Raw genomic sequence first — 19026 nt, 5'->3', positions numbered from 1 at the left:
AAAGCCAGCCTTGTTTTCCAGCACTATCCACAAATAGATCATGTAGCTTTCACTAGTTCCTGTAAAGTTTCCAACTAATCCAGAAAAAAAGGTGAAAATAAAAAGGCAATTCAATATTATTTCATTATTCTTAAATATTAATATTTTTGGAATTTAAAATGATAAAAATGCCTCCTGGTTGAAGGTTTTCACCTGTAGAAGCAAAGAGGAAAAAGTGCACCTTCGTAAAGTGTGCTACATACTCAGCTCATCAAAATACACTTGTAAAATGACTAGCAATGACAAATACAGCAGACATTTTCCTGAACAGAATCACAATTCTGGCTCACTAAATTGGTGTGATGAACTTTTTTTTTCCCCCTATAGGTAATGCAGGAATCAACAGAATGGAATACTGCAAAGGGAAGCTTGGAGAGAGAATAGCCTCTGCACTTTGACTGTTTTGCAGTTAACCAAAGGCCATCAAGGATCAGAATTACAAAAATCAGACAAACCCATGAGCTTGAGCTCAGTTGTGCAATGTTTGTCAGTCATCTCTCTTCAAAACAAGCACAGGACATCTTCTTAAATTCTACCTCTGTTAAACTATACTTCCCAAACATGAACCTATCAAACCCAGAGACACTTCCTTCTATTAAAATAACAAAATTAGGCTGATGATAGTCAAACTCTTAGCCAAAATACAATAGCTGGATCTAAAACCATTCAGTTCTCAGTGCAGTGAACTTAAATGATAAATGGCTACTAGGCAGGTAAAAGTCAAAAGGATCAAAACCAGCTTTCTCCTCCATTCTACCAATCAGGATAAGAATTACTATGTGCCCAGCTTGGTAACCACAGGGGTGCTCTAGAGGATATAAATAAGTATTTAAGTATTTGCATGTGTTCTACATAGGCTTTGAGGAAGCTTATAGGAAATATCTGACCTGGAAGCATATTAGAATAGGAAATAGGAGCTGCACTACAGCATTGTTCAAAATAACTTTCTGCAAAAATAATGAAAATATTCAATATCTGTGCTGTACAACACAGTGGCCACTAGCCACATGTGTCTACTGAGCACCTGAAGATGAATAGTGTCAAATGAGGAACTAAATTTTTAAGTTTATGTCATTTTAATAAATTAAAATTTTGATTGACTGATTGATTGAGACAGAGTCTTGCTCTGTCACCCAGTCTGGAGTGCAGTGGTGTGATCTCGGCTCACTGCAACTTCCACCTCCCAGATTCAAGCGATTCTCCTGCTTCAGCCTTCCAAGTAGATTACAGGCAATTAAAATTAAATTTAAAGGCCGGGTGTGGTGACTCATGCCTGTAATCTCAGAAATTTGGGAGGCTGAGGCAGCCGGATCACTTGAGGTCAGGAGTCTGAAACCAGCCTGGCCAACATGGCGAAACCCTGTCTCTACCAAAAAAATTACAAAAATTAGCCGGGCACAGAGGTGCATGCCTGTAATTCCAGCTGTTTGGGAGGCTGAGGCAGGAGAATAGCTTGAACCTGGGAGACGGAGGTTGCAGTGAGCTGAGATCACACCACAGCACTCCAGCCTGGGCAACAAGGCGAGACTCTGTCTCAAAAAAATAAAATAAAATATAAATTAAATTTAAATAGCCGTATGATGTTATTGGCTGCCATGCTGGACAGCAAGGACCAGACAGCCAAGTTGTGAGATCCACAGAACACATATATAAATGCTTTGATAACATGGCTATTTCAATTTAGCCATTAAGATTCACTCCGAACTTCCTCTTTGCCAAAGTAAAATAGGACACAGAAGATATAATACTTTCCCCAACTTCCAAGACTTTATATATACATATTTGACACAGTATTCTATGCGCTTCTGTCATTTGGTTATATTGTTGTGATGCTTCTTGGACAAGGAAAATAAGTCAAATACTTTAAATAAATGAGTTTAGACTCATTTTTGTATATTAGTTTACTCAGACATGTAGTACTCCCCTAGTTCATAGGAAGACTGTACCAAGTACTGGGGCCAGGGGAGGAGGCCAGTAACCTCTATCCAGAAATTCTGACATCCACAAGAAGTGAAGAATTATCCTAGTCTTCACAGGCTTGCAAAGCACCCCTGTTCTTCCTATTAAGCCTATGTTGGTCACTTCCCGTGATCCTGCCCATACTGTGGGAAACAGCTGGTGCCCAAGGTGGGATCCACAAAAAGGTTATTGCAGGGTAGATGCTTTTGGGATGCATTGCTTTCCAAATCAAACAACTAGAACAAAAGAGAGTGTCTCTCATTACCCAGTATTGAGATTCTGCTCACCTGGCATGCTGCTGAAGAAATAACAGAAGCAAGGCTTAATTTATACATTTACAAGATAATTTTATATATTGTTTAGTGATATGTATATTGATAACAAACTACAGGAAAAAAGTCATGGAATACATATAGAGATGATCTTTTTATTACTTCGTGTATTTTGATGCATGTCAAACATTTTAAAACAGATGCTTCCAATGGTGTGACTATTTGTGTGGCTACTTAGCTTACATAGAAATAGTTTTAAAACACAGTGTGAAGAGTAATGCAGCCAGCTAAAGCTTTCTTTTGCTCTTTGCAATTAAAGTGTTTCTTGTGTATTTTACTGATAAGTAATATTTTTATAAAGTGTCTAACGGATGCAAAGGTAGCTGAACACTTTATTAAAATGTTGACATCTACAATTGAAAAGGGATCTCATAATAACCCTTTTTTTCTTAGTAAACGGAGGTAAGGTATGTTGTAGGGCATTTTTGCTTTTAACATACTAAAGATTTATTTGATCCAATTTACATACACTTTATCATAAAAGGTGCTTATCCTGAAATCACTTGGGCACAGCTAAAGACGGCCTGCTGCTCTTCCTAGAAATCCCCCAAATAGTCCCTGAAATAGTTTTTCTCTTTGCACCCCACATTGCATATATACATATACATGTATAGACACACACATATACATGCAAGCACATATGTTATGTTACTACTGTATTCAGAATTGTGACCTCCCATCATATACAAATCATGAACCATCTAAACTTTTTGTTCTAAATAAACAAACTGCTGGTTTAGAAAAATAATACAATGAAGACCCACACTGTGCAAATCACTATACTTGATGCAACGTGGGGTGCAAGGAGAAAAATTTTTTCAGGGGGCATTTGAGTGAGGGGAGGTTCTAGGAAGAGCAGCAGGCTTTCTTCAGCTGTGTTCAATCCCCAGACTCATTTGGTGAGACAAGAAGGTGTTTTTGTGAAGCTTCAGGTCAGCACAGCACACAGCTGTCCTCCCTCCATATTCCTTTCATCTGTTAAGATGGTATTTCCAAATACCAAGGTGCCTGAAATCAAATCAGACAAGTTGAAGTCACCTTTACCTAGGTCTCATTCCTCAAATCAAGGAACCCTGACGTTCTGGGGCATCCATTTTCAAACATTCTCAAGTTGAGCATTCTTTTTGGACTGGCCTCTGCTTGCCACTCCAATCTTAATTTTTGCTTGTCCTGAACTTGCACCCTAAGCTCCAGCTGAAGTAGTTTCAATTCATGGGGCATATATTGTTCTTACCCCTCCAGGATTCTCATATGCTGTCTTTTTTTTCTTGTATCTTAATCCCCACTTTGGCCTCTATTTTGCTCCTTCACATTCTGAAGTCAGTCATTTCTTAATACTCTAACCCCTCCTCCTCCCGAGAAGGGGTTACGTATCCCTTGCTGTACGGCCCATGGCACCTGGAATTACCACTACTTGTCCTAAGGAGTGGTCTCTGTGTCTTGCTCGAAGCAATATGCCCTGTGCTGGTTAGAACCATACCTGTTACATGGTAGATACTCAAAAAAGAGAGTCTTGGTGAATGAATAAGTGGGAGAATTCCCATTTCCACTGCCTTATTCTAGTGATGAGAAGACAGAAGCTTAGTCCATTGTAACAGACATCTTACCAGTCTACCTCTTTCCTTGTCTCCAGCCTACCTCTCTATATCATCCTTCTCATTATTCTGTGTTATCTTTCTAAAACAAGATGATTCCCCACTGCTTAGAATGAAAAGTCCAATTGCTTTAGCATATACCCCAAGCCATTAATAATTGGGTCCCAACCCACCTTTCTTGACATTTCTTCTTATCACCAGCCACATGACAAATTATGAGCAGAGAAGAGTGATAACCCAGATCTCTTTACTTCCAAACACACGTTCAGGCTGCTTCTTGGTAAATCTGAGGTTCACCCACTGGAATATAGATTTCAATACTTGCCACCCATGGATCTATTTCATGTGCCTTCACAGATTATTTCTACTACAAAAATTTTAAGAGCTTCTAAAATCAGTACCCTTCATTAAACTGCTTTCCTGAGAGCCCCTGAGGGCAGAAAAATAATTTTAGTAAAATCCACTTATTCATAGGAAATTAAATATTTTATGCAATGGATAATTTGAGATCCTTGTGTTCTTGTTCCCTTTTAACTCTTCAATCTGATTTAGACTCCGGAAGCAAGACATTCCTTACATAATCCCAACGAAGCAGCACCTAATGATTCTAAAGTTCTTTCTACATGAGAACAATGAACATTATGTGACCAAATGCTGAAAATAACCTACAAGTCTTCCGCTGAAGCAGAAAACTTTTAAATCAACTGTTAGTACTGTATTAATGACCCTCATGTTCTTAAGCCTCTTTTTTTTTTCTTTTTTCTTTTTTCTTTTTTTTTTTTTTTTGAGACGCAGTCTCTCTCTGTCACCAGGCTAGAGTCAGTGGCATGATCTCGGCACACTGCAACCTGCCTCAGCCTCCTGAGTAGCTGGGATTACAGGCACGTGCCACCACGCCCGGTTAATTTTTGTATTTTTAGCAGAGACAGGGTTTCACCATGTTGGTCAGGCTGGTCTCAAACTCCTGACCTCGTGATCTGCCCCCCTCAGCCTCCCAAAGTGCTGGGATTACAGACGTGAGCCACCGCACCTGGCCTTAAGCATTTAAATAACTAGTCACTCCTTTGTGAAAAAAGCACCTTTAAAATCTCTTGTGCTGGCATGAGGTCCCTCTAAATGAGGTTCCAATTTACCCTTCTGACCATGCTCATGCACGATGTTCTTAAACAGAACTACTGTGTGTCCTCTCTTCCCGCTTGCCCACATCTCTCCCTCAGTTCACAAGTGTTTCATATTCTGAAGGTCCTGTTCCGATGAGACTTAATTTTATATGCCATAGTGTTTTCCATCCCTCTCTTACATATCCTTTAGGCCCTGCACTGCCATTACTGGTACACACCTCTCATCTTTCCTCCTAGACTGTAAACCCGAAGGGCAGGTTTATGGTCTGAGTCTTCCGTGGTTTGCCATTCATAAGCCCCAATAGCATCTGGCGAGGCATACTTCAAAGAGGAGGTGTTCATAGAGACGTACTGCATGAGGGCACGAAAGAGACAACTGTATCCCAGGACAGAAGCACGGGAGCAGCTTGTCATATCACTGAGGAAACTGAGGTTCAGCCTGGTGAAGGGACTTGCCAAAGTTCACCCCACATAGGTAAATTCCTGATGATTTCAGCCCCTATAACCAGGTAACTTTCTGCATCAACTCCATTTTTAAATGCATTGTTTTTCCTTAAAATAACTACATAAATGTCCCTGTCCTCCAAACTTCAATGAACAGAGGTTTACTCTTTTCTTATATTTACAAATATTGACTCTCTCTCTCTATATATATACAGTAAATATACGAAAATTATATATATAAAATTCGTTCTGCTGTAATGGTGATGCACTTGAGAGGGATGTCTCTCCCCCACGTGAAATCTCTCTAGATTGTGGTTTCTAATAATGTCACTTTTGTACTGTTTTGTTTATTCTGTTCCTAACCAGGAACCAACCAGGTTGTCACTAACTTCTGTTATCCTCACTCCAGTGGCTTTTTTCTCTTTTTAATTTTTGTTTGAGAAATGGGATTCTGAGCTATACTAAAATAGTATCCAATGAAAGGCAGAAAGCTATCCCTGAGTCCACCAATTATTTTTTCTATGAATAAAGCAGTTAAGTTTTAAAACATGCATTTTTGGCTACTCATTGGCAGTCTTGTTTCTTTCTCAGTTTGAATTCTGGAGGGACAGGCTGTGGGATAATAGATCTCTAGGAGCAAAGTGAGGTGACCCAAAGTCAAGTGCCTGGTTTACTAAGCTCTTGTTTTAGATACATATATTAGTGATTTAGTCTAGTGGGAGACCTGTGTGTACTACCATGGCAGCATATCTGTAATAGCCTGCTGAGTTAAAAACAAACAGAAACCAAATTACATGATCATACAAATAGTCCCTGTTTTGAAAAAAAAATTATACATTTATATACAGTTTGAAAGGATGCCACCCTCATATTATCATGACATTTTTCCTAGGAAAATAGTGTTTATTGCTAGGGAGGAGGGAAGACTAACAGTATGTTTTTAGTTTAGTTACTTCTGGAGTTTTGATTTCTAATTTTTCTGCATTGTTTTCTGAGAACATGAATTACACATTGATGCTAATTCCATGAAATCTACTGAGATGTATTTTACGGCATCACATATGGTCAATTACTGAAACAGTCTATGTGTGCTGGAAAGGAATGTATCTTTACTAGTTATTGGCTACAGGGTTTAATATATGTATGCTAGATCAAGCTTGTTAACTGTGTTATTCAAATCATCTATAATCTTTTTCATCTGCATGACTCATTAAATACTGAGTTGTATTAAGCTTGCACTGTAATAGTAAATGTGTTAATTTCTCTAATTTGCTCAGTTTTATTTTATATATTTTGAGGTTATATATCAAACAAGTTTAGAATTATTACAACTTTGCAGTGAATTGTAGTTTACATTATGTAGTGATCTTTTTTATTCCTACTAGTTTTTGCTTTTAACACTATTTTTATCAGATATTAACATAATGACACTAAACTCATTTTGGTAAGTATTTGCCTGTTGTATCTTTTCCAATCTTTTATTTTCAACCCATTGACATACTTGTTTTAGCTATAACTCTTGTAAGCTTTATATAGTTAGAATAAAAAAAAAGAATAATATCATTTATTGTGGTCACTGACATCTGTGGGTTTTAGCCATCACATTCTGTTCAAATTTCTATTAATAATTCCCTGTTTGTTATATGCTCCCTTCATAACCACACATTTTTCTATTCTCTATTTGCTTAGATGTTATACATTCTATTTTTATTACTTTACAGGTTATACTTATAACTTTTAACAAGACATACTTGATTGTAGACTTAGAATTCAAAGCCCCCCCACCCCACTTCCCCTGAGTAGTGCAAGTGCATGGCCCTTAGAAGCCTTTAAATCTAATCACACCTGTACCATGTCACCCAACTCCTCAGTTCAACCTTCTTTACCCTCCCAAGTACTCATTTTTGGTGGTGTTTTGTTATTTGTAGACCCCGTTTGTTTACATTTATCCAGAGGGCTATTTTTTCTTTCCTCCCTATTCCTTCTCACGTTTAAGATGTCAAAAATCCTTTCTGGGATCTCATCCCTCTTTTTGAGGGAAATCCTTTAGAAGTCATTTTAGTGAGCACCTGGTGGTAAATACTCTCACTTTTTAATTATCTAATGCCTTTATTTTGCCTCTGTTTTTAAATTAAATTTAGGAAGGCATAGAAGTCTAGGTTAGGAATTAACTTCTTTCAGCAGTTTAGAAATAGGCAGTATATTCCAGCTCTAGTTTTTTATGTTAGGATGTTTTAGGATCAGCAATCATTGTGGCAAGTTTTTTCTTTTCTTTTTCTGACTCCTTTTACGTTCATGTGTCTACATGTAGGTTTCTTTTTTCTTTACTTGGCTTTGGATCTGTTAGGCTTCCAGAAACAGAGAATTCGTATCTTATTCTTCTAAAAAATTCCAGGCCATGCTTCCTTTTTTGTTATTTTCTTCTTCTGGAAATCCAATTTGAGGTACTTAAACCATCTCATTGTGCCCATGTGTTTCTTCATCTCTTTCATGTTTTCTATCTACTTCTACAGAGATAAGGAATATGCAAAATTTGACAAATATTTGTTCAGTTCCATCGTCGAGTTTACTACATCTCTATGAATTAGCTGTGTCCAATCTATTATTAATACTTTGCCTATCCACTGAGATTCCTCTCTGGTTCTTTTAACTTTTGTCCCGGGTTTTTATTTTGTTTTTTTTTTTTCTTGATAGCATACCTCTGTCTTATGCATTTTATCTTTCTTTCATCAGTTTAGACAGAATTTGTTTCCTCCTCTACATATCTGAAGTTCTGGGGGACACAGTACTCCATTTTTCTGTTTGTTGTTTCTGCTCACTCTCAGAAGTGATTGCAGCTTGCAGCCTTGGGTGGCTGGGTGGAGGGAGGCTTATGTCTTATGTCAGAAAAAAAACCCAGCTGAACCTGGGTCAAGGTATATCCCTTCATAGAGATTAGTGTTTGCTTCCACCATGCAATTCAAGGTGTTACCCACCAGGGATTTAAATGCTGATTTCTGAACTTGTCGTAGTATAATTTCAAAAGCATATGTGAGTAGGCCTTTGGTTACATATTCTTTAGGGTAGACCACTTTCTACCCCTATAACCTCACTAAGCACACACCCCACCCAGCCCGGGAATCAAGGGTGTTTGTTTGTTGGTTTGCTTTCTTTCTATGGTGGGAGATTTTATATTTAGTCTGTTCTTTTATTATAGGTATATCCCTTTAGAGCAGTGGTTTTGAAATATGCTGTCAAGTTCTATTAGTACATAGTGAAATCAATTTGGTGCTATGGTTCTTAATCTTGGCGGTGCATTAGAATCACCCAGGGAGCTTTTAAAACCCTGACTCCTGGACCACAACCCAAGACCAATGAAATCAGAATCACTGAGGGTGGGACCCTGGCATATATATTCTTATGGCTCCTAGGTGTCAAGACTGAGAACCACCATTATGACTAGCATTTTGTAATAAAACAGAACGGAGTACAATAGTAAAAAAGAGTAGTTAACATTGACCCTTAGTAAGAACTGTGCACATTGCTACAAAATCTGCTATTCAGTGGGGTGTGAGAAAGAGATTATATACCATGTTCTAATGTAAATTATATTCTTACTGCAGTTTTCTCTTTAAAAAAAGAACCTAAAAAAGTCAAGGCTCTTGATTACCAAGATTAGAAGTGGTCCTCAGAGTAGCTGAAGTGTGAGAGGCAGCTTATTACTTGCATTTCTGCTGATATGTTTATATACATATATGTAGGCATGTGGGGATTTCCCTTCCCATTTAGCTATGGGCGTCCATTTGTCCAGCTTCTCTAGATGTTACGTAAAAGGTTATGAGAATATGAAGTCTATCATTTTACTGAATATGAAATTTCAGATTTTTTTATATACCATAATTTTTCCTTTGAATTTTATTTGAATGCATGCACCATAATGTCTAAGTTAAATTTACAGTCAAAATATGTTGTAACTACACTCTATTAATATTAACATATTTTATAATGACACTACAGAAAGTTATGAAATGTGCTTTCCAACGCACTCATTGCTGTACCAACGCTGTCACATTTATCTGTAGAAAGAGATTCTCTAACATTAGGGTTTTGCAGCTTTATTGTCCAGTTCATAAGAGCAACAGGAGTTTTCAGACAGGCAAATGGGGAAAACAGAACTTAAAGAGGCACCAGGGCAGAATTTATTTTTGACCAAGTGCTAAGGTAAGATGGCTGGTAGGCATAATGACAACATGCTAGGGGAGTGTCTGAAGCATGGTGACATCACCATTTTCCCTAACAAATGGGGACAGGAGGAAGCATCATAGAGACTGTTTGTTTTTGTTGTTGTTGTTGCTGTTGTTGGCATGGCTAAACTACCCCTGGGAACATTCCCTAAGATGTTCTAGACAAATTTTTTTTTTTAAGTGAGGCATGAAATTAGAGATTCTAGCTGCTAAGCCCCTTTTCTATCCTGTCCCCAAAAGATCAAAAGATGTAACAGAAATATATTTTTTCTAATACCACTATGTCCCATCTCTGGAATTCTACACTTTCCCCTATCATAATCCTCCCAAATGCCAATGACCCAGCCAAAATTTCATCTAGTCACATGGAGTGATGGGAATTAGTGTCCATAGAGCAGTTCATCCAAACCAAGCTGATGCTAAGCATCTCATTATGTAAAACTTTCAACCTCCCTTTATGTTACTATCTGGCACTCCTACATTTTAAACTGTAAATATAGTAAGCGTGTTCTACTGGAATCACTATGCTCAGAAATGTCACACCCAGACCACAACACTCAAATGTGGCAGATTGCTGGCAATCTGTTTTCTTTCTCCAAGAAAGTAAAAGCTGTACAGTTGCTTTAGAAAGACTGAGAAGGAGATAAAGGTGAAAGGAATTATATTAACAGATTGGTGTAGATAAAGTGGGGCTTTGTGTTTTAACTGGTCACAACATTTAAACACGTTATTATGCTCCTAGAACTGGATGATAATTTTCTGGGATAGGTAAAAACCAAGAGAAAAAGAAATATTTAAGAAAAAGAACTAAGAAACAAAGTTTAGAAAAGCCAAAAACAAATTTACTGACGACCCAGAAAAAATCTTACTCAAATATCACCCGGGCAAATAGATACATGACTGCTTCTCAATGTCCTCTTCCCCAGACTCATGATTTTCTGCCTTCCCAGAATGAAGATCCTTTTACACCAGAGAGTCCTACAAAAATGTTGGTTCTTTAATTTCAAACTATAGTATGTTATGTGATCACATGTAGTTGGAAACTCAAGTTAATCAGAAGGATCTGAACTATGTAACACTTTCAATAGTCCCCAAACCTGTCAATATAACACTTTTTTATTTTCTACTTTTAGCTCTTGCCATCTTTAATCTGAAGGGTTAACTGTTTTGAAGGAATAAACAGATTCTGCAAAGCACTGTTTATTTAACTATTGAGTCTTCACTACAAAAAGACGCTAGACTAAATTAGCTTTTTCCCCTACTAGATTACAATGCCAGTACAGTAATATCACCTCAATTAACCTTCTAAAATGTCAATAAATAACACCTGCATTCATTCACATCCTCTCTTCCTCCCCTTCTCTCTGTTCCCACGGTCTCTTTCTCTTCCTGTTTTTCTCCAGCAGGCACTGTTTTCAATTCCTCGACTGCTGTTCCATTGTTCTGGGAAGAAGTCCATTTAATTCTGTGTACCAAATTTACTATGTTTTAAATGATTTCTTGGACAGATTCTATATATATATATATATCCAATTCTACTGTTTTGGTGCCAATTTCTCTTCTTGATACCTTTCCTTGAATGAAAGACTTGTACTTAAAGCTCAGCTTTTCTTGCAACACATGCATGCATACACACACACACACACACACACACACCCATTTTTATAGATAAGAAAAAAAACCACCCACAAATAAAAACCTAAATCTGTGCTGTCCAATATGGTAGCCACTAGCTCAAAGTGCTACTTACATTTAAGTAAAATAAAATAAAATAAAAAATTCAATTCCTCAATAATGCCAGCCACATTTCAAAGGCTCAGTAACCTCATCTGGCTAGTGGATATCACATTGGATAGTGTAAAAGAGCACTGCCATCACTGCAGAAAGTTCTATTGGATAGCACTGTTTCAAAGCTTCTATAGATTTTAGAAAAAATGGTAGGAAGCTGAACTGCATGATTTATTCATTGATTTTTTTTCCCTTTCATACTTGTATGCCTTTATTTAGCCAAATGAAAAATGTACAGATATGTTTCATTAAATGTCAATGTTATACATAGTCCAAAAGATGAAGAAACAAAGTATCGTGAGGAAAAAAACCAAACAACCCTCCAAGTATGTATGTCTAGGTGGAATTTCATAATAAATGGCAAGGCCAAAGTCAGGACTCTGAATGCTGACTTTATTTAGTTGATTTTCTAAGGCCTTATTCATTTGATCAAATGACATACAAGTAAACCAAGATTGTTTAATTTGAGGCATTTGTTGCTCTCCTAATTTTACGATCGTTTAATGATTCCATAAGGGGAACAAAAAGAATCAGTTGAACTGATTATATACTAAAATCCAAAATACTGTGTTACAGACTATCTCATAGTTGATAGGAAACCATTCCTAAATCTGTTACACTGATTAAACACCTAAAACTTAAAAAATACTTCAAAACCCAATGTAAAATACTGTAACCACTTTGGTACTTGTAACTCCAAGCTGACAAAGTGTATTCTTAAGGACAATTTCTCATTTCTGGTAGACACGCAGGGCGATGACGACCTACAGGGTGTCATTTCATATTTCAAGTATAATGAGATGACCCTGACTGATCCATTACAGTAGGAGGTGTGAAACGCAGCTTTGCAGAGCAAATGCAAAAAGATTAAGACAAACAAGTTACAATGCAAATCAGTTCAAGGTGGTCAGAAATAAAAACCCCTACTTTAGACAAAACAGAAACTAGCCAAATTTAAGGCACCCTTACAAAGAAGCATAATGACCAAAAGTAAAAGTCCAAATGCTCATTAACTTATCTACTTAAGGAATTGTGCCTTCTTGAAGATAATCCAAAATACGGTTTCACTTTAGAAGCAGTGACTAAACTTTGTTTTCATATTCATGTAAAAACATAAAATTAAAAGACTTTAATTTAAAATGATTATCACTTAACATTTCACATTTACTCATGATGTAGGAGGCTTAAATGAAAAGAATGTAAAATGTATAACTTAATATATAAAATTATAATCATCCAAATAACATTATAATCATCTAAATACTATCTAAATCATCTATTTTTTTAGAGTAAAAAATAAAGCAAATTCTGTGATGCCTATATTTGGCTCTTTGATCAAACTAAAAGATTTTCTCCTGCTTTCAAAAGGAGTTTTGTTTAGAGTGAGACACAATCCACCTGATAGAATACTATGAAGTAATGAAAAATAATGTTTCTAGACTACCAGTTTCTGGCCCAAAGGAGTTTGAGAGTCATCGTTCGTATCCTCACAACAAGAAAATAAAAAAAGGTGAAAAACTGAAAACCAACAAATTTCCTTAGATCTAGCAGAGAATTAAGGTCATAAGACAAACCACCACCCTCAAAACTAGGCACACAGGTAGATAAGGAAAACCCACAGCTTACCTGGAACAAAAACCACCTAGAAACCACCTCTGAAGCCACCCTCAGGTAATGATACTTAAAAGGTAATTGACTAATTGCTAGAGACTGTGCACTCACTAGTTTGAGAGAGAAAACAAACTGAGGAAGGCCTGGTCCTGTGGTGAGGGGTGAGGGGTGGGGAGTGACGGGTAGAGAGTGGCATCACATTTTTCTAAGTTTAATTTCCAGGAGCTCCAATAGGATCTTAGGATCAAGATCACAGAAAAATCCCCTCCTGCTTCCAGCAGAGAAAATGGAAAAGTAACCATTTTATAAGCCCAGAACATTTTGTTCTTAACAATAGCTTGCCCTCATAGGAAATTATTTTACCAGACTGTAACCACCTTGGGTTTCACCAGAGCCTAAACACTTGGGAAAAGGGAAATACCCAATTACAGGCACCCCATTCCCCATTTCCCCCCGGAGTGATCTGGCATTTGAGGGAAGGAAAACACCCCACTTCAGCCCCTTCTAGCCTTCCTGTTGCATCTAAATGGGAGAGGAAAAAAACCTGAGAAGCACTGATGAAAGTCACAGCCCAGGGACCTGTACTTACCAAACAACTGAGAACTAATCACCGGACTACAGAATGGCTCCTTTCTTCTCACAGCTAACCACTACATCAACAGGGCTCTTGTATAATACCAGGGGATTACAACAGACCGGTTTATCCCAGCTCCTTTTACCCAGTATCTTATGTCTGGCTTTCAACACAAAATTACAAGGCATTCCAAATAAAAAAGTTTGAAGACAGAGCAAACATCAACCAGACTCAGATATGGTAGGAATGTTGGGGTTATCAGACTGGGATTTAAAATAACTATGATTAGTATGTTAAGGGATCTAAAGGAAAAAGAGGCAGCATGCAAGAATAAATGGGTAAGGTAAGCAGAGAGATAGAAATTGTAAGAAAAAAAACAAAAAGAAATGCTAGAGATCAAAACACTGTATCAAAAATAAAGAATGTCTTGATGGGCTTATGAGTAGACTTTACAGCAAAGGAAAAAAAATCTCTGAGTTTGAAGATATTTCAATAGAAACCTCCCAAACAGAAAAAAAAAATAGTAGTATAATTGATATGCTAAAAAGGACAGAAAGTAAAATCATATTATGCTCAATTAATACTACAGAAATCAGAAAAAGGGCAGAAGACAAAAAAATTAACAAAAAACAGAACAAGGGCAATGAACAGAAAATAAAGAAAAATATGATAAATAATAATACAACTATACTAATAATCACTTTAAACTTCAATGGTCTGAATACATCAGTCAAAAGAGGCTGTCAGAGTGAATAAAAACAAGACCCAACCATGTGTTGTCCACAAGAAACCCACTTTAATAATAAAGACACATATGAATTAAAAGTAAGGGAATAGAGGATGACATACCATGGTAATACTAATCAAAAGAAAGTTGGAGTAGCTATATTAATTTCAGAGAAAGCAAATTTCAGAGCAAAAGAGCCTATCAGAGATAAAGAGGGGCATTACATAATGTTAAAAGGTCAATCTTCCAAGGAGACATAACAATCCTTATCGGGTGTAGACCTAACAACAGAGTATCAAAATATATAAAGCAAAAGCTGATACAACTGCAAGGAGAAAAGAACAAATCCACTATTATAGTTGGAGATTTCAACATCTCTGTGTTAGTAATTCATAGATCCAACAGGCAGAAAATCAGTAACGACGTAGTTGAATTGAGGACCACCATCAATCAACTGGATCTAGCTGACATTTATAGAATACTTTACAGAACAACGGCAGAATACACTTTCTTAAGCCCACATATTCACTAAAATAGACATATTCTCGGCCATGAAAAATAACTTAAAAATTTTTAAAGAATAGAAATCATATAATATGTGCTCTCAGAACAAAATGGAATTAAACTAGAAATCAAAAACACAAAGATAACTGGAAAATCCCAAATACCTGGACACTAAACAATAAACTCTGAAATAGTACATGAGTCCCAGAACAATTCTCAAGAGAAATTTAAAAATATTTTAAAGTAAATGAAATTGAAAATATAATGTATCAAAATTTGTGAGACACACCAAAAGCAGTACTTGGAAGGAAATTTATAGCACTGAATACATATATTAGAAAAGAAGAAAGTTTTAAAATCAGTATTCAAGCTTCCACCTTAGAAAATGAGAAAAAGAGAAGTTAACCCCAAAGTAAGCAAAAGGAAAAAATTTTAAAAATTAGAGCAGATATCAATGAAGTGGAAAACAGTAAGTCAATGGAGAAAATCAGAAAAATCAAAAGCTAGTTCTTTGAAAAAATTAATAAAATTGATAAATTTTATGACAAGCAAATGAAGGAAAAAAGACAAAAATTACAAACATCAGAAATGAAAGAGGGGGCATCACTGCTGATTCCATAAGGTTTAAAGGATAGCAAAGTAATATTATGAACAACATTCTGCCCACACATTTGACAACGTAGATAAAATGGAAAAATTCCTTGAATGACACAATCTGCCAAAAATCACACAAGAAAAAAAATAACTGAAGAGGCCCATATCTATTAAAGAAATACAAAAAACTACTAATAACCTTCCAAAACAGAAAGCCCCAGGACCAGATGGGTTCACTGGTGAATTCTCCCAAATATTCAAAGAAATTATACTAATTCTCTACAACGTCTTCTAGAGACAGAAGCGGGGGTGGGGTGTAAGTTTCTAACTCATTGTATAAAGCCAGGATTACCCTAATACCAAAACCAAAGAGATTATAAGGACGTAAGACTATCAACTAATCTCTCTCATGAATGTAGATGCAAAAATCCTCAAAAAATGTTAGCAAGTTTAAAGTACAAATCACTTTTATACCACAACTAAACGGAATTTATTCTTTGCATACAAGGCTGGTTCAACATTTGAAAATCAATGTAATCCATCAATCACATCCACAGGTTAAGAAAGAAAAATTACATAATCATATCAATAGATGCAGAAAAGGCACTTGACAAAAATCTAACACCCATTCACGGTAAAATCTACCAGGAACCTAAGAATAGACGGGAATTTCCTCAACTTGGTAAAAAACATCTACAAAAACCTACAGCTATAATTACAGTTAATATCACACTTAAGAAACTAGGTGCTTTCCTGCTAAGATCAGGAACAAGGCAAGGATGTCTGTTCTCGTCATTCCTATTCAACTTTGTACTGAAGTTCTAGCTAATAAAGACAAGAAAAAATAGTACACAGATTGAGAAGGAAGAAATAAAACCATCTTTTTCACAGATAAACAATTTTCTCTGTAAATCCCAAGGAAGGGACAAGAACACTGGAACTAATAAGTAAGTACTGCAAGGTTGCAGGATACAAAGATAATATCTAAGTCTATTACTTTTCTATGTATCAGCAACGAAATCGAATTTAAAATAAAAAACACAACACCATTTACATTAGCAGCAAATAAATGAATAATAGTTATACATCTAACAAAATGTATACAAGCTCTATGATGAACACTACAAAACACTGAGGAAAGAAATCCAAGAAGAGCTAAATAAATAAATAATCCATGTTCATAGATAGAAAGACTAACAATTGTTGAGATTTCAGTTCTTCTAACTTGATGTAAAGATTCAACGCAATCTCAACCAAAATTACAGCAAGTTATTTTGTGGATATCAACAAATTGATTCTAAAGTTTCTATGGAGAAACAAAGGAGCCAGAATGACCAACATAATTTTGAAGGAGAAGAGTAAGTTTAGAGGAATAACACTATTTGACTTCAAGACTTAGTATAATGTGCCATTAATCAAGACAGTATGGTAATAGTAAAAAAATATACAAATAGACCAATGTAACAGAATAGGCAAGGTAGAAAATACACTCATGCAAGTATAATCAACTTATCATTGATACAGGCAAATCAACAGAGAGAAAGGACAATCTTTTCCACAAATGATGCTAGAACAGGGCATCCACATGTTAAAAAAAAAAAAAAAAAAAAGCATCTAGATACAGACCTTACACCTTTCTACCCACAAAAAAACCCCCCAAACCCTCAAAATGGATCATAGACTCAAATGTAAAATGCAAAACTATAAAAATCCTAGAAAATATATTAGGAGAAAATTTAGGTAAACTTGGGTTTGCCAAGAACTTTTTAGATACAACTCCAAAGGCACAGTCCATGGAAGAAAACATTGATTGTGCTGGCCTTCATTAAACTTAAAAGCTTCTCTGCTGAGGACACAAAGTACAAGCCACAGACTGGGAGTATCCAAGAGATACAAAGAACATTTAAAACTCTACAATAAGAAAATGAACAACCGGATCTAGAAAATGGGCAAAAGATCTGAACAGCAACACATTAAAGAAGATATACAGATGGCAAATGAGCAAATGAAAAGATGCGCCACATCATCTGTCATTAGGGAAATAGAAATCAAAACAACAACGAGATACCACTACATACATATTAGCATAGCCAAAATTGATCCTTTCTATTATTTTTAGATTTTGGCCATTCTAATAGATACATAGTGGTATCTCATTGTATTTTGATTTGTATTTACCAGTATTTGTTGTTGCAAAAACAAATGCTGATAACGATGTGGAGAAAAGGAACTCTCATTCATTGCTTGTGGAACTACAAAATGGTATGTCGCTTTGGAAGACAGTTTTTCAGTTCCTTACAAAACTAAACATATTCTTTCCATATGATCCATCAATCATGCTCCCAGGTATTAATCCAAATGACTTGAAAACTTATGTCCACTCAAATACCTACACATGAAATGTTTGTAACAGTTACATTTATAATTGCCCAAACTTGGAAGCCACCAAGATGCCCTCTAATGGGTAAATGAATAAACTGTAGTACATTCAGACAATGGATTATTTAGCATTAAAAAGAAACGAGCTATCAAGCCACAAAAAGATATGGAAGAATCTTAAATGCATATTGCTAAGTGAAAGAAGCCAATCTGAAAGGGGTACATACTCTATGAATTCAACTATATGACATGTTAAAATAGATAAAAATACGAAGACAATGAAAAGATCAGTGATTGCCAGGGGATTATGGGGGCAGAATAGAGAAGAAAGGGATTAATAGGTAGACTGATGAGATTTTTTAGGGCAGTGGATATATTCACTGCATTAAATGATTATTTCTTAAGAAATTAAAAACCAACAAACAGAAATACATTTTTACATAATTTTCACAAAGACATTAGTATTAAAATAGAATATATCAATGAAATTATTTTATTTGATCTTTACCTGTGTTTTCAAAATGCTTTTATAATAAATATGCATACTTTTATAGATAAAAAACTAAGTTAGGCTTAAAACATGTTTTTCTAAAGAGTTCAAAACTAGTATTTTCTAGACGTAAGGAATAGGATTATACTTTAGGAGATATCAACTATTCTATTAGCATAATAAGGTACTGCAAATATATCTGAATAACCAGAAATTCCCAGTAAATGATGGAGCAGATTCATTTAATACTTGTCCCTTTAAGGGATTTTTATTTTTTCTATTTGTTATTAAAACACATACATTCATTATTCTAATGAGAAACTCTTCATAAAACAGAGAGTGAAATGAAAAATTATGGTCTAACAAAATTACTTTGTAAAATTGAGACCTAATACAGATTAAAGAGCTATAAACTTTTCATTGAATAAATATGAAAGACATAAAGAAACAGAGGAAGAGAGAAGAATCCTTGACCAGCTCTTAAATGAACTGAAATGAGTACAGCTTACTCTTAACTTGAGACAAAACAGGCCCGAGGTATTACAGTTTTTCTCCTTTACCTTCTCATACATATAACGCCCTTTCCTAGGAGCAAATGCCCATTATGATGTGTTTTGATCTCACAAGAAATAGAAGCACAGTAAAT

At 35.8% G+C, this 19026-nt stretch overlaps 1 protein-coding gene across 4 annotated transcripts in view; it reads right to left on the bottom strand.

Moving 5' to 3' along the window:
* KCNN2 (potassium calcium-activated channel subfamily N member 2) overlaps window positions 1-19026 on the bottom strand; it is a 138942-nt gene that overhangs the window by 48165 nt on the left and 71751 nt on the right. Inside the window, exon 1 of one of the 4 annotated variants that reach the window (XM_054489166.2) lies at window positions 13702-13754. The exons of 2 other annotated variants lie outside the window; for them this stretch is intronic. The gene's annotated coding sequence lies outside the window, so the exon portion shown is untranslated. Of the gene's footprint in view, window positions 1-13127; window positions 13256-13701; window positions 13755-19026 lie in introns of those variants that run through there. One more of the 4 variants, XM_054489165.2, reaches the window with a different exon arrangement.

This window comes from Pongo pygmaeus, chromosome 4 (assembly GCF_028885625.2).
Source record: "Pongo pygmaeus isolate AG05252 chromosome 4, NHGRI_mPonPyg2-v2.0_pri, whole genome shotgun sequence".
NCBI classification, from domain to species: Eukaryota; Metazoa; Chordata; class Mammalia; order Primates; family Hominidae; genus Pongo; species Pongo pygmaeus.
The sequence above is the reverse complement of the archived record's forward strand: the minus strand, read 5'-3'. Positions and strand labels throughout refer to the sequence as shown.